This window comes from Colias philodice, chromosome 8, assembly GCF_061535455.1.
Source record: "Colias philodice isolate Cphi_HAF_F1 chromosome 8, ilColPhil1 Martin Lab GWU primary, whole genome shotgun sequence".
Lineage (NCBI taxonomy): Eukaryota > Metazoa > Arthropoda > Insecta > Lepidoptera > Pieridae > Colias > Colias philodice.
The window spans coordinates 6,812,611-6,830,968 of record NC_143093.1 but is presented as its reverse complement, the minus strand read 5'-3'; positions in this window follow the sequence as shown (position 1 = coordinate 6,830,968).

Sequence of the window (18,358 nt, the reverse complement as noted above, 5' to 3'; positions counted from 1 at the left end):
CTATTACGTGTTGTTACCTAAACAATGCTAATAGAGCGTAGCTCTGCCTCGTCGAAGGGCTGAATCTATTATGAGTTAAAAACTTATCATGTTATATTTTATACTATACGCCGGGTCTGCGTCAGTCGCGAATCTATAAGAATCGAAGAGGGGTTGCAAAAGTTCGATTAACTAATTTATTCAACTTATTTGCCGACGTATAATGTCTTTGGAGAAAAGTGGGCAAGCGTGTGGTATTGGAATTTTAAAACATTTTGAACATTAGTATGTGGTCACTAGAGCCATACTTTCACTTAAGGTTATGTATGAAAACGCGTCTAGTGTAATTGATAACGTGACGTAAAAAGGAGGCGCACGATTGGGAAATATTTGCAACTTTTACTAGCACATTATATGACCAATTATCAATCATAAATCGCAATTACAGCGCAATAAAATTACAATTTTATCGTGCCGATTCCATTCATAAACAAGGATTACAGTTGTGAATTGTAGAATGTCTTTAATTCAGATGCATTGTAAGTACTATGTGTATGTACTATTGTATACGTAAAATGTGTATTCATACAAAGATGTAAGTAAGTAGGGAATCAATAAATTTTTACTTTCAAATACAGAACACAGCAAAAATAATATGATATACAACAAAATTACTATAATCGCATCAAACATAGTATTTTATATAGTGCAGAGAATCTTTCAGGAGATACGAATCTCCATATAAATCATATTATGTCGATCTCGCATAGTTCGCGTTTTAACAACCAGGAAGTGTGATGCGCTATTTCCATAAAAGTGATCGTCGTTATCGTAATAACTATAAAGTCAGTGCACAGGTTGATATCGCGACATCGCTCCTAAGCGAGAAAGGTCTAAACCCGTTTTTGGTTTTGTAGGCGGCCACAAATATTTGTATGCGGCTTGTGAATGGACCTCGAGGACTTTCTCCGACTGACTCTTACACTGCAAGCGTCAGTCGCTGGTTAATATTTTGTGCCACTTTGCGTTACCAAAATTATGACATTTTTTGTATTTACCGCTTCATTGGGCATTTTCACACCAGGTACTGAAGCATAATTTTGCCAAACTTTCGTGACAGAAATCTTACAGCAACTTAAATTATTCTCCTTATGCTACGCGTAAATACATTTTATGTAAAACATAATCTTGGGTAATTGACTTACATAAGAAATCCTTTTGCCAGATACAACTAAACATGGATGGTGCACTAAATCAATATTATATTGCAGCTTCAAATAAACATCAACACACGACTGTAGTACACATCATAACCAGGATCTATTACGTAATCCTCAAATATTTAACATTTCACTCAGCAGTTTCTCTACACTGAAAACAACGGCCAAACGAGTTTGAATACAAAAAATTACTTAGGTACTATAAGTTCTTTTTCTCTTATTCCCTTTACATTATGAAAATTCCAAATTCCTAAGAATTTCATGACAGTTATTATTTTTGAGGATATTATTATCTGCAATCTCTTTACGGCAATTATACCTATCATTGTACTTACTTAACTTTAAATATATTGGTCTAACGTCTGTGGTTTAGCTGCAACATACCACAATGTCAACAGAGCGACTATCAATACTGTATAGGAACCATTAAAACATCAAAGAACCAGTCTCCATAAGGTCAATGTATTCGCGATTTACCACGGTTATTCTGAGATATCTACGATTTTAGCCATTTTTACTTCAACATATTCATGACATTCAAGCTTTAGATTGCTGAATTCTCATGCTGCTCATAAAATGTAATTAATAAAAAAAGGAAAGTTATTTAATTCACATAAACTTCCGTTCTGCTTTTTTATGTAACACGAAACCAATCCAGATAATCTTCTTGGAATTATGAAAGTTAACATAATTGAAACTGGAATGTATTTCGCAATTTTGGTATTTTTATTACTTTTGAGTTTGTAATATTGTACTTTTTAGAGCCAATAAAACAACATTATTCGATCCATGAAGTTAACTGATTGTAGTCTTACCAGTTAGTCTCTTATTTTGTTCCGATTGTAATAAATATTGCATTGAGATTAAGATTAATGGCTGGTGTGGTTAAGAGCATGGAAATAAAAAAGTTACGAGCCAATTGATCTTTATAGTCCCTTTCAATTATTTGATTAAATTGTTTCGATGTCAATTTGAATGTTTATCTGGATTTAATAAAGTGTAACAGAGAAAGCTCTCAAACATTTCTAGTGACTGCGGTTTTTGAGCGTTGCTTTTTTTATCTTTATTTGAGAAGTAATTCATCCCAAATTGTTAATTATTATTACAAATTAAACCTACTAAATGAGTTATTTTTTTCAATGTTATCTACATCTAATGCATGTATATTTTCACATTCAGCGCCATAACATTTCATAATAGCTAAAAGATCTCAACACTTCTAAGAACAAAATTAATGTCAATGTTGAGATTTCAAGAAAGTAAAAGTTTTAAGGAAAATGAAACGACAAATGTCACAGTTGAAATACTTTTATGGATTAATGAAACGTGCATAATTACAATTGTGATAATATCCAGTTTTTGTACAGTTTCATGCGCTTGGAACATTTGCAATTTTCTTTTCGGATATTTTTACGTAATTTTGAGGACTCTATAAATGCTATAATCGATTTTTCTAGTTTTGTCTAATTTTATGGTTTATAAAATAACAAATATACAATGAAAATATCTCAATATGTTTCCAGAACGCAATTATATCCAATGTTTTGTTTTGAATTATTAATATTCCTACATCAATGCAAACTCTCTTGAGTATTATGAAATATTATAACAGTTAAACTAATGATTTAAATGAAAACAATAAATAAAGATAGTGAAAATAAAAAGTAAAAAATAAGACCATATTATTGACTTAACCGGGTGACCTGGACTTAAGTATGGGAAGTAAATCAAGGGCTATCCTGATTAGCAGTGGACGTCATAGACAAAGTAAACAGATACTAGACTTTTTAAGTATAAGTAGATTTTTTTTCATCAGCAATTACTATAAAATTGTTTCTATCTCTATATGAAAGCTAATTTCCAGACTGTTATGAATGTTATTATGATACCTAAATAAAAACACTTTTCTAGGTTTGTAACAAAGTATTGACAGTGATGGTCTTTTTAGTTGTTGTCTTAGTTCAATTAAATCAATCACTTACAAAGCTCAAGAACTCACAATAAAGTCTCGCTTATAAGATCTCCTGAAGCATGAAACATCTTATACGAGGAAGCAAAACATCACTTTATAAAAACGACTAACGGTTGCACCGCTACAAGTACCGTGGAACTTTTTGTTACAATGCAACTTTTTTTATATTAATCTTTTTTTTTGCTCGATCATTGGCAGTAGCACAGACTAATAATAATATACTACGTATACAAGCATTTGCAGTAGAGTCTATCTAAAAATGTTTATTATTGTCCATATTCCATTTCATAAATATGATTGAAAATGGAACCGACTCATTTTAATTGTATCTAAAATATAGCAATATAATACAAAATCTGTTTATTTTTTCTAAAAAAAAACTAATATTCTTTCTATAAATAACTAAGTAAAACAGAACCTGGCTAAATAAATCTCAGTTACACTCTATTAAGTCGACATAATATTACATTTTTCAGTATATTAAAGAAATTCCTTTAAGAGCGAGTTTAAGAGAAATCTATAATTAAAGTCGACATTCGCACGAGTGGAGCGAAAATGATATATTAACCAACTGTCAGCTGTTACTAATATGATGTGTAATATAATTAAGAAAAACAGAGAAAAACCCACGAAATGTACATTTTTAAAATGTCATAACACAGACAAAAAGATATATTAAAGTAGATTTTAATAGCAATATACATTGTCATTTATCATTGATATGAACTTTATAGTGATTTTTTTTCTTAAATCCCACCAATATTATAAACGCGAAAGTTGTGTGCTTGTTGATCTTTCTCGGAAAAAACAGCTGATCGGATCTGTATGGAATTTTGGTACATTAGACAATACGATAGTCTTGATACATAAACACATAGGCTGCTTTATGCTGGGTACCACGGGGCGCCGAATTTCAACTTGTATTAATACGTAAAGAACTGAGTGGTTTAATATGATGTGAAAATACACATACATGAAGCTATTTGTCACCTTGACAAATTCGTACCTTACAAATTAAATTAATTACCAATCAATTAATTTATTATAATCTGTGACAAACCGTCGTTTAAGTCCGAGGTAAAGTGGGCCACTAACGCGACCGGTCGGACTTTCTTCGCCTTCTCACTTCCGCCTGCGAGCCTCCACGCAAGGACTCGTCACCTATTTACTGTATGTTGGTCACTAGGCACAGCTGATTGGAGTATATTAATATGTTTAATTGAGATAATTGTAATTAGAAGAAAAACTTATTTTTAAATGTGAGGAGGTAAATGGTAAAACGATGTTACAACGATTCAAAAGTGCTTCTAGAAGTCTTATTTAATAAATAAATGTTTTGAGTTTGAGTTTAACGAATTAAATAAGCATTACCTTAGTTGTTATGAGTAAAATCTATAGTTGTTTTATTTGTGCTGTATTGGTTTGAACGATTACAAAATAAAACTTAAACTAGGTTATAGATACATTAAAACAGTCTTATTGCTATAATGCGATTTCTTCTAGACGACCGAATGCACATAGAGAAAATAAAATCAAGGAGAGGATTAGAATGAAGTAGTAATATTAGATTCTAATCCCTATAATTCAATTGCTAGTAAAACCATAAATAATATTATACTATAATAAAACTATAAAAAGTATTCTAACTTGATATTTTAAATGTACCTACACGAAATCGGAAATGTTTTGTGAAATTTGCAAAAAATGTTTTTATTAATCATGCACGAAGTCATTATGTTTATGCATAGTGAAAGTTTTTGAGTTACATAATATCGCACTTTTAGAATTTTTAAATTCACGATAAGTAGCAGATATTATGTGTAACAGTGATGCGAGGATATCACACTGTGCATTTTGTATGCAGTAATTTTGTGTAGTTGATATCGTTACATAAGAGGAATATTATTAGTGAAATTCTTGAACCTTCACTCTTTGTTTTAAGGATTACGTCTACTATTTGTTAGAGCTTTAAATATTCATTACTAAATTTTAAAACGTAAGGCATTTATAATTTTTTTATTCTTATTGCTATCAAACTAAGTATATAATGAAATTAATTGTATTTTAAAATTATAAAGAGTGGTGTAGAATATAGCAAGATTATTCGCTTATAAATTCTCAAACATATTTAAATATTGGGACATCTAGCGGAAACTATCAAAACTACATACGTTCATATGACTACTGATCTACAACTTTTCATAACCTCCGTAGCCTTTACAGTACGTATATATCGCATTATTTTCTTAGTTTATGTAATGTCTATAAGATGGCGTTGATAAGTAACTAAACTATAGTGCGAAAAATAATAATACTTCCAAAATCTTATGCAGTTGTCTTAGTTTATTTTTATAGTAGGTATAATCTTAAAATAGCTTATATTCAACAACTGTTCTTTCTTCTTTTATTTTCTTCAATTTGTTATTTATTTCTTAACAATAAAACTGTTTTCAAATACAATGTGGAAAAATATTTGCTCATATAATTGTCACATGTAAAAGAATGCCAATAACGCGATTCGAAGATGTGTGCGTATCAACCTAGAGTATTGGAATGTGATGGGTTGTTGGTAATTGATACCACAATATTTGTAAACTTCTTGAATGCTCATTGACTATACTTACAATATTTAAAAGGTTAAATCATAATGTGAACAATATAGAAAAATGACTATAACAGAAACAAAAAAATATTGGCTTTGGGAAATTATATCAAGTCACTTAACTATCACTATGTGAGTGTTTAATTTTGCCTATAATGAAAAAAAATAATATTGTTTAATTTTCCAGCTTTATGTATTTTTTTAAATATATTATGAACTTGCATGTAATTTTACTTCAAAATGCCAAAGCGAAGTTACGATTCCGAAGACCATTGTGGTTACTTTGATGTTTATAAACTGAGCGGTCATAGACATCAGTGAATTCGTTACTCTACACAGACTATATGAGGGTAAATTTATAAAAATGTAACACATAGGTACTTCTGGCAAAAAGTGTATTTTCGATCGTTCAAATGAATGTTTAGTGAACGTTGGCTACCATATATCGTCATCTGCCCCCATAATTACGCGATTAGGAAAAGCATCAACCGATCCCACGCTGCGAAAAGCTCGAGAACATAATGAAAAGTACCGACACATCCGCTTAGCCAACATTTATGAATGTATTACATAAGAACCAAGGAGCAAACAGACTCATGTGACGGAGTCATGTGATCGAACACAATGACAACCTTGACATTTTGCGGGAGGACGCACCGAGCTTACCAACCCGCGCCTTTACGCCACACACGCTTTGTTATCGTTCAATATTTATTCTACTAGTTTAACCTCAAGTTCTACACACTACACGACAACAGCAATAACATTAACATTAATTAATAGCCAATTGCATATTTATTAATATTAATTTGTTTACCAAAAAATACACAATAACAAATAATGTTATGCAATAGTAAAACAAAAGAATGCACCTCAATGTTAGATGGTAATTTTAATAAAATGATGCCTTTCAACCGTTGTTGCTAGGCAACGATTTACGCTGTAGGCCATTATTATATGTAGTTTATTATTATTAATGGTGATTGCGTAGATTACAGAACAGATTCCTCTACATTAACCCATCAATATAATGGTCGATATTATTGTGGCTCTAAATGAAATTCCGGGTTTAAACGATTATTATTTTATTCAAAGAAACTAGTTGTTATTTTAAGAAAATATATGATGATATTAACGATTATGTTCAGTGGTATTATGAATATTAATAATTTGATTCTGAGAATTTTCATGGGTTTCAATATTTCAACCAAACAATGCAAATACTAAACTATGTTTATTATTAATTTATTTATTTATTTATATTAATTAGTTAAAGTATTTTAATCAAATTCATATAAGTTGTTTTGGGACTTTTATAATACAACTAGCGGTCCGCCCCGGCTTCGCCCGTGGTACATGTTTACGTTTTCTCTACATAAGAACCATCCTCGTACTTCAAGGAATATAATAAAAAAAGAATTATCGAAATCGGTTCAGCCGTTCTCGAGTTATGCGCTTACCAACACATTTTGCGATTCATTTTTATATATAAGAAGATACCATATCGATTTAAATCCGTGAATACTTCTTGAAACTGTATTTAACAGACACAAAAGAAATATCTCTAACTACGTAATCCAATGTTTAATGATGTACATTTATAGTAGTGTACAAAAACGGCATATAATTCAATTTCCACATAAGGCTCAGCATCGCAACAGTATGTGCGTAATCGATCACTTTATTTGTTTTTGTTCAATGCTGTGATCGAATAATTGCTTCGTGTAATTATAATATTGTAAAGCCTGGGACATTTGAATAGATTTTTTGAGCTTTATCTAATTATATACTTGTGAACAACTTACTAATCCAATAAAAAAATATCCTGCAGTCAAATTTCATGTATCACTGGTCTTAATTTTAGATATCAATTTATTAGAGGTATATAGATAAACAACAGAAATATGTCATCTGTTTTCCAAAAACGTTATGTACTAAATAGGTAATATAATAAACGCGCAAAGGAGGTCTCAGCGGTAGGAACATAAATGGGCTGGTGATACCTAATGATGATGATGATGATTATAATGATAATATCGCAAACGTAAAATAACAGTATGAACAATGAACAATCATCATTTTTGTTATTTTAGTTGTTGATTTAATGTATGAATATTAATTTAATATAGTTGTATAAGACCTAGTTGGGGTGAATAACATTTATTTTTTCATATTCACCTGAACCAAATGACCCAAATGCCCCTTTACTAGATCTGACAAAAAATCTGCACATAAATGTTTGTAAATGATAAAACAACAGATATCATAATTCTCATCTCGACCTAACTCCTACAATAGTTGGAAATTATTAACATAGACAAAAATATAAATAAGTATGTTTTTTTTTTCAATGTTATTACTATTTTTTTAATTATATAAGTATAATTTGCGAGCTATTCTATGAATGTAAAATATAATAAAATAATATTTGACATTCACAGAATAGCTCGATTGTAACTCCACTCATCTCGATCACGGGTCAGTTCAAAAGAGTTCAACGCGCTGTTACAATTAAGCGCCTCGATTTTTCAACGATGCTTGCTTCGATCAACTAATTATTAATATCGTTAAAATTTTATTTTTCATCATACTCACCGTAGCTTTTTCAACATATCAATTAATACTATGTACAAAAAACTATATACATTATTGGTACAAAAACAGGTGATTGAACAGTTTAAAACATTAGACGTTGAACGTTTTTATATATTCCATATAAACACACTTAAAAAGCTTTATCGCTAACTCCTGTGGTTTTTATGAGTATTCTTGTAAATAGCAAGTTAATTTACGATAGTATTTTTTAAATATAAATACCATAAACTTCATGTTTTATACCTTTACATCTTTATTTTAAACGAAAAAAATATGAAAATTATTTAAAAACGTACACGATGCAGTTTGAAGTTTTTATATTTGATCAACTTTTTTCTTTCTTTTTAGCCAATATATATCCCTAGTTGAGGCTTACTTGGCTTAACGAATTGTTATCTATTATATTTTTAAAAATATTATTGCAAAATATCTATTATTATATTATCTTTATTTAGTTTCAAACTGTGTTTTTCCAACGCTAATTCACAGATATATTTTATTTATTTTATACACCTAAATATTGCTTTAATTTTTATGAAAAACCGTTCCTTTTCTAGTATGAATTTTCTAAAATATTCACAGTTATTTCAATTCAGATACTTTTGCATTATGTGCCAACAGATATTTTATGTCTTCATTCAAACTTCTATCTACATTACGTAGCTACATAAAATTAAAAAAAAGTTCTTTTTTATTTTATTTGCGTAAATTATTTTATTCTTACTCATCCTAACAATAGAGCACAAACATGTTAATTACCATTGTGCAATGTTTAGTCAATAAACTGCATTAGATACACAAAATACGTAACACGGGTAACGTTACCCCACTTTGCGTAGCTAATGCAACCGTACATACTACCCCTCAAGTGTTTAAAATAACGTAAGCAATTGCGATATCTATTTACTACGAAATACGATCCATAATAGCTTAATTGATATATCACCACTAAAGTACTGCGCTCTACACCCAAGTTTAGATAGGATAGTGAAATAGTTACAAGCTATATTGAGCTTTCTACCACTCGAGATTAGGGATATTATTGTATGTTGGTAATATGTGCATTGAATCTTCGATTTTCATTGACGATCCGACCTCAGCAGTCACATGACTTCAAGTCACATGCTCCTGCATTACGGAAGCATCACTTTCTCCCGCCACTTAACATATTCGCGCGTACAGAGTAAAATGATTAAAATTTAGTAATGATCTAATTACACAATTGTTTCATATAACTAGGTTAGTTGCTACGTAGGAAATTTGTTGCATATAAATCCTTAATGTTCTTTTTACTTAAAAAAATTAATGGATTTGCGAAAAACATCTACTTGCGTAACAAGTAAACACGTCTACGTGCAAATATTTGAATGTGAATGTAATGAAGAAATACGCTGTGGTATTTCAAAATAAAAAAAATACTATTTTCATCGATATAAACAAAAAAATGTATTTAAAAAGTATAATATTACATCTATTTTGAAATAATTATTAAATGTAGAATAAGAGCTCTGTATGAGATTTTAATCACAAAGCAGTATAAATACTTAAGATTAGACGGTAATTGGACTCGTTAGGTATGAGTCCAATATGATAGATATTGGACTCATACTCTATTCACTCATACGTTCTATAATATCTATATCGTTTAAGTGCAAATATTGTTAAAATGCCAAGAACTATAATAGATACACGAATAGCTCATCTTCAAAAAAAGGTGGTTTTCATAAAGTGCAAATATCAAATAAGAATTCACCGAAAATAGCTGTTCCCATCTATACATAGAATATGATAGTTAGAATAACTAGTACATTACGCAAGCTGTTGCCACCTGGAAACAGGTTACTATTAAATATAGCTTTCGCCCACGTCTTTACGCACGTGGTTTATCACAACAATCAAATCATGTTTCATTTAATATATGTACCAGGAAAATTATCTGCATAGAGGAGTTCTGTTATTAAAGTGGGATTTACGCTGATGAGTATCGAACTTACACGAATTGGTTTAGGATTTGCCTTTGAATTTTACCCTTGAGTCAGCTTGCAGGCGTATCAGATGTTTCATATCATAAATAATATTTGACAGGATAAAATTAGCAAGCCTTCTCGGGAACTTGGGTATAATTTTCTGCAAATAAATCTCATATTTTAATTAATATTGTCCAACTGGTTCTGGGAGCTTGAGATTTTGAGTGTTATTTTATATGACACGTTTGAAGCGCGTTTTTATTGACTGTAGACATAATGGGAAAGTGCCAATCTTTATCAATATAGTGAGACGCCCATTATACGCATCGATATCATCAGAATATCCATAAAAACGATTACGTAATGAACAGATTTATGTGCGTTGAAACGAGCTTTACATTCATGGCACGTTCATTTCAAAATAATAGTTCTTGGGTCCTTTATTATTAGTTCAGTGGTACATTACGCCTTCGGTCTTTTCTTAACATAGTTTTCAATCGTAAACAACGTATTGTCTAAGCCAGACAAACCATGCCTTATAATTCACAGGTCGAAGCCCCCGATATCAACATGTTAATTTTATTTAACTTTAATCATTATTTACAAGAATTTGCTGATATTAAAAATATATGAAAACTGGTTTGTACGGTTATGAAAAAAGCCCACAAAGTAATTTATTTGAACTATTCATCAATTCAACTAAAAAAGAACAAGCAAAACACATTATTTTATTAGTTTAATTTTATTTCTACTGCATGATTTCATTGTCATGAAATGAGAGACGTTGAAAACATGTTCTATAGTGAAGTGATTATAAAATAACAATTACAAATAATAAGATATCGAATAATAAAAATAGAGCATCATCATACCGATAAGTTTATTTTATTAGATGACGCAAATATTTTTTTAATTCTTACTTTTATAATTATTTTTATAATACGCGTCATCTATCATATTATAATATTTTATTGCAGGAAGATTCTGCGTAAATAAATAAATTTTGGGAAAATATGACACTGAACATCAGATAGTATCAAGATAACAAAACGTCGTCCTTTCGGCAAACATATAAAAGCACTAGAGTTCTAAATCCTTCACAATCCGGGTTGATGAACCCGGAAAGATAATTTTAATATGCAGAGTCGTAAAGAGATTGTCGATTATCCACGGAACTTAAATAAAGATGTTCAAAATACGTGTCGATATAGCTGTACGATATACATACGAATTGTTAACATACATTCACCTGAAACATTTAAAATATTCTGCATACGATTGCTCTACAAAAATGTGCCGTGCAAAATATGATAATTATAGTTGCATATCGAAGGTTCTTATTATTGATCTCGAAACTACATAGCACACATTGCGATCTGAATAATAAGGCAACATCTTAACAATTATATATTTTACTTTTTACGATGTTACATAAGCTTTTAAAAGCTTCGTAAATGATTATTGTTCCTGGTATATTTATAAGCATACAGCATACTTCTACCACATTCTACCCTTCATAAAATGAAACATGTAGGTAATTAGAATTCCAAACAGCACGTTAATTCTATTACTTGCTATATTTCAGTAAATAAATTAATTAAATCCAACGGGAATCAAAATCACAACCGATTACTGAAACCGAAACTTCAAAGCCTCGTATTTGATGAGAAGTTCGTGGATGTTTTTGAGGCATTGAATACACGCAACATAGTGTTTGCGGATAGCATAACCACAATAGATAATTTAGCGTATACAATATCGGTATATCACAATTATAGAGGGCATCTGATGCCGCGTGGTCACGAGTCGACTCTTCACGACCATCCTTGATCCATACTATTGTCCCTTCTCCAGTTCACTGACCTTCATCAGTTGATAAATTAACACATTATGAAATAACATTAAATATGCGAATTATAAATGCGATATCGGAGCTCGGAAATACGAAGATTTATAGACTTATATTTCTTAGATAGTTTTTTTTATATGTATTGCTTATACGAAAAATTATCTCTGTTTATAAATTTTCGCTGTCAGTTAAAAAATGTGTTGAGAATGTTGATCTCAAAATGAAAATAAAAATATTATTAACTAGAACTAATTGAATTAGATAGATGAAGACGAGGCAGCGGGAGCATAACATTGACCAGAAATTATTTTATTATAAATATTTTATTCCATTTAAATATAACTAATATAAAATATTATTTTCTTATTATTTATTTTCAGCTTACTTTATTTGATTATATGTTCAACAAATACTGCCTTATATTTACAACCAAATATCATAACATAATTTGTTCATTAGCATTTTATTTTCACATGTGCATATTTAATGATATGTAATAAATAAGAATTCTAGAAAATATACTAATTTATTCAGAAATTATATCATACAATTATGTAATTAAGTGTAAAACACTATACTTATACTATGTATTATAAAACTAAAATGCTCTTATATTATAAATAATATTTCTTTTTAATTACGTAGTAGGTATAAGTTAATATACAAATTTATAACTGCGTCATTAGACATTGGCCTAGTTATTATTTATGCAATATTATGAAATTCAGATTGTCCATCAAATTAAACGCCATAAGTGGAAATCCACCACACTTTACTTAAGTTTCCACAAGGCATAGACAGGCTGGGGATTAAAATCGTAAGGAAAAACATAATTATAATATTCCAATATTAGTAGAGATCTGCAGAGGAGATATTTAATATTATATTATATATTAGAATATGTTCGGTCAGAAATAAAATAAAATATTAATTTGACTACAAAAGTAATTGGGTTGCACTTTCTACCCTTGAACCATTGACGATAAGCGTGAAGCAATTAATATGGGATAACATGAACTATCAAATAACTGATAGCGTTACATTTACATAAAAGTGAAGTCCCGTGTCCCCGTAGTGGGGTAAGGGGCAGATGCATTATTCCATACATCTGTTTCACTGATCGATTTTCTTTAGGGACAAGTAGGTGATCAGCCTTCTGTGTCCTGCCAGACCGAGACATTTTTTTTTTCTTCGTCTCCACTGGGAATCGAACCCAGGACCCCTCGGTTCTACGCTCACGCGTCAACCACTGTACCAAGGAGGCGGTACATTTACATAGGACATAGGTAATTAAAATTGTATAACTTTTTCCTTTTTTTATCCGTAAAAGAATAATTAAATAATAATATACGTCTGCATATAAATATCTAAAAAATGCCGTAGGTATAAAGAGCTTTTGAGAATCACTATTAACAGTTCAACAACTCTATATAGCGCCGTGTTTAGTCACATGACGTCTATTGACGTGCGACAGGAGAATTTGGAGAAGTCCAAGGATATCAAGCCAGCACAAATGAAACAATAAACATACTAGGTAAATTAACTATCTGTAAATCGGTCAATTTATAAATAAGATACGTTAATAAAGCCAGCTGAGTCCCTTTCACCCACGACAGCTATACTATAGCGTTCCTGTTTCGATTGAAGTTGATTTACATGAATTGGTTTATTACTCATTTCAATACTAGCCCAGCTACTAACAGATCAATAACCTTCAGATGTAGATTGATGACGAAATTGGAAAAGTGGACTGATATTGATTGGAATTTACTTGTTCTCTCTCCAGTTTAATTTGGTTATACATTTCAATATGAACTCGTTTAAGGTAACGTTGGAAATTAATATTATGATTAGAAGCAAGACCTGCAATGTTATTTAATAGAAACTACACACTATGTTTGAAATAAACAAAGCCGGTCGAATCCTTTGTGTAACTGTAGGAAAGCATGACAAATTCATGCCATCTCACTGTATACGTCTTTAGTGAAATTTTCGTCAATATTTGATACTCCATTGAAATGTTACATTTTTTAGGCCTAACCTTGCATTTTTTAGAGGACGCAATTTTATGTTTTTGATGTGTAGAGGGGGTCAGTGAGTAGCTAAAACCAAGTTTGTGGGGTTGCCACCCTTGTCCCACGGCCGCCATCTTGAAAATAGCGGTTGAAATGGTTTTTACGATATATCTCTTAAACTATTTATCTGATAAAAAAAATTGTTAGCATTATTTGTTGCAAATTAAATTTTCTACAACTTTTGTCCAGTAACCTTTTGTCGTAGAACTATAAATAAAAAAGTTATAAGCGAAAACGTTCAGAAATTAGAGCTTTTTATATTTTTCAATAAAACTTTTTTTATCATTTTACGAAGAAATGATATCAGACCATTTTTTGTAGATTGTTTTTCGAGGAACAACGTTTATATACAACATTTTTTCATTACGTCAATAGCTAAGGTTTTACAGCGCTCTGAAGTGAGTACTATTTTTCAGTACTCCTAACTATACATATAATGGCTATTGGCTCTTTTCCCAGACTCCAGAACAATGGAACCACACTGCAGAACATTTCAGCCCTGCTTTTCGACGTAAAAAAAACGCGCTTCCAGACTTCAAGTCAGTTCAGTCAATAATTAATTATTAATAATATTGCAAAATTAATTATTAATTATTAAAAATATTAAAAACAATTACTGATGACAAATTATTATTAGTACACACATAATATATGTATACTGTATAGTTAAGAGTACTGAAAAATAGTACTCACTTCGGAGCGCTGTAAAATCTTAGCTATTTACTTAATGAAAAAATGTTGTATATAAAAGTTGTTCCTCAAAAAACAATCTACAATAATGGTCTGATATCATTTCTTCGTAAAATGATAAAAAAAAGTTTTATTGAAAAATATAAATATCTCTAATTTCTGAACATTTTCGCTTATAACTTTTTTACTTATAGTTCTACGACAAAAAGTTACTGGACCAAAGTTGTAGAGAATTTAATTTGCAACAAACAATGTTAACAATTTTTTTTATAAAATAAATAGTTAAAGAGATATATCGTAAAAACCATATCAACCGCAATTTTCAAGATGGCGGCCGTGGGACAAGGGTGGCGACCCCACAAACTTGGTGATAGCTTCACACTGAACCCCCCTACACATCAAAAAAATAAAATTGCGTCCTCTAAAAAATGCAACCCCAAATGTAACTTTTCAATGGAATATGAGCATTTTTGGAAAGAATAGATATGACACAATACACGTTTCTTTTTTATAAACATACCTGTCACAGTTTTAAGAATGTATTGAAATAATTTCATAATTATAATTTATGTATTTCGTGTTATTGTAACATGCCTTTGGCCTTCCCATATTAAACATGTTAAATATGCATAAAGAACTGACCCCAGTATGTTAAAAGTAAAATAATATTTTTAATCGAAACTTATTCATATTAATTAACGCGAGATAAGAAAAACTAAATATCAACGACTCATAATCATTATTAGTGATGAAATTAACAACAATGTTAATGAATTTCAAAAAATAGTACAACACAATAGTGTTAAGTTTTCATAAAAATAATGCCAATTATTTTGAGTAGTTTCCCGAAAATTATTTTTCAGTTATATATATTTTGTGAAACACTACTAGCTAACTGACTACCAATATCTTACTTATTACTCCGTTGTTACTGCACTACTGAAGGGTTACCCTGGAACCAACTAACTTATATTTCGAATTTCTTCGGAGTAAAAATTTCAAACACAATTTCTTTTGAATTATATTAAAAAAACACAAGACAATTAATCTTCAATTACAACATACCCATCTATAAACTATAGAATTGTATAAGGCTTGTAACATGTGATGTCATTCGAGCTCCGACAGGTTTGGTTATTCTTCCACTTTCACTCGCTCATGTCATCTGAAGATAATTTCGGAGCTATCGTTACATTAATTCGAGTATGACTTTATTATACCTTGTAGAGGTACCTAACATACCTATGTTAGGTCTCTACAAGGCAATCTTTAAGAGTGGATAGGTATAAAGACAAAAGATAAAGTAAACATGCACCCTTATTACCTAATTAGGTAATAAGGGTGCATTTTGATAATTTTAAATGCATTGTTTGTGTTTCTTTTTTTATTCTTATGCAATAAAGGATTTTCGTTTCAGTTCATTTTCATTTCTCAGTCTTATATCATTACTATATATACTAGTTAACTCTCGTGTTTGATCTCAGAAAATGTTTTTAGAATATTCCATAGATTCGGATTAATCAATTAATAAACAGGTAGATTATGCACATAGAGTCTCATTTATTGCTCATTTATATGACTGTCATATAAATGTGGAAAGCTGGCCCTTACTGTAAGGTTATAACAATTTAGATAAATAAACTTAATCTATCGAAGACCTATGCATTTAGTATTAGACTGGAAATTTTATTCATAGTTATGATAACAAATAATGTCTCCAATTGCAAATATTACCTACGATACTTAGAATTGATATCATTTGCGCGTAGCTGACTCCAGGGTTTTCCCTCTTTCATTGATATGAACTCTATGATTACTCTATGATTAGAGTCTAAGAACTTCTTCCTTAACGTCTTACAGGTATTTTCAGCTTATTGATCAAAAATCTTGGTGTATTTTCAAAAATCTACAAAAGTTGATAACTAATAATTTATCAGACCACTTCACTAATTTAGTAGTATACCTACTGTAGAATATATGTACTTACCTACTTTTTAGAAATCTTCCAAATCTATTTATGTATAATACAAATGATAATCAAAATATAAGCTCTACCTAACATCAAATGATCGTTATCTCCAAGTTTTAATATATCACATACATATACATTGCCGCAAGAGAAAGTACGCTGACACCACATACAATCGAATAAATATTTAACCCGCGGCTTATGTAATATGCAATTTGGATAAGGTCTGGGTGAGGCTTAGTAATCAGTATAAATACAATCAAGTTATTTGAAGAAATAATTCGTTTTGTTGTAAACATAACGCGCTCTGTAGTCAACCTATTAACATCTCTTGCACCTCAGATCACGAACTTGTGTCTTATAAAGGGTGTAGTATACTACTCCGAAAATGAGTTTATCAAAGAATTTTGTTGAGCAATGAAACGCATCCCAAACTTATAAGTTATCCAAAAAAGTGATCACTGGCATGTAGTTAGTTTATCTTATTTAGTAGAGTTTTTAATTGTTTGACATTTCTTTGTTATATACTATTTAGTAGAGTTTTTTTATTTTTTGATATTTTACTTTTATTTTAATTTTATAAGTCGCGTTTAAAATACATTTAAAAAAAATTCTAAAAGAAGAATTGGTAGAATTAGTGACTCAAGTAATTAGATTAATTCAAGGCAATAATTTGAGACACTAATACTGATCAAATATCTTCTTTTAACCTACTTGTGAAAACGGACACATTTTCCTTCCTCGTATACTCTACAACAATCTTACCATTTGGATTTATCACCTGTGAATTAAAAGATACAACAAAATATTGACTCTACCTATTTACCAAGTATTTACCTACTACTCTAAATGAGTATATTTACCTTTGAAATTCACTTCATCTATTTTTAAAAATGATATTGAAACAGAAAAATGTTCATAATCACTCGATAATATTTGCAGTAAAGCTACTGGTTATTATTCTGTGGTAAAGGTATATATTAATGCTCACAGTGTTTGTATTATAAATTAAAATATTAAAGTCACGATTCGATTTCAAACTATTATAGCCGTAATTGCCTGTATAGTAATGGTTCATTTATTGTATATTATTTGTATCCTTCACATGACTTTTACTACACATAACATAATAACATATCTTCTTCATGCAGTATTTATGAATATATCATTTAAATATCCTCAATGAAATAGCCCACGATTATCTACAAAGGCGAATCATGAATCATCTCAAGTTCATATAAATTGATTCCAAAACATCCGCTTCTAATATATTTATTAAACTTTACATAAAATTCCCAGAACGACAATTCAAAGGAAAACATTCAATCATATGATTTTTATTGAATCTTCTAAATATAGTTAAATAAAGACGCGAATGCAATCATAAATTTTAGTTGCAATAGAGCTATGAAAATGTTTTACAAATTATGAAAATGACCT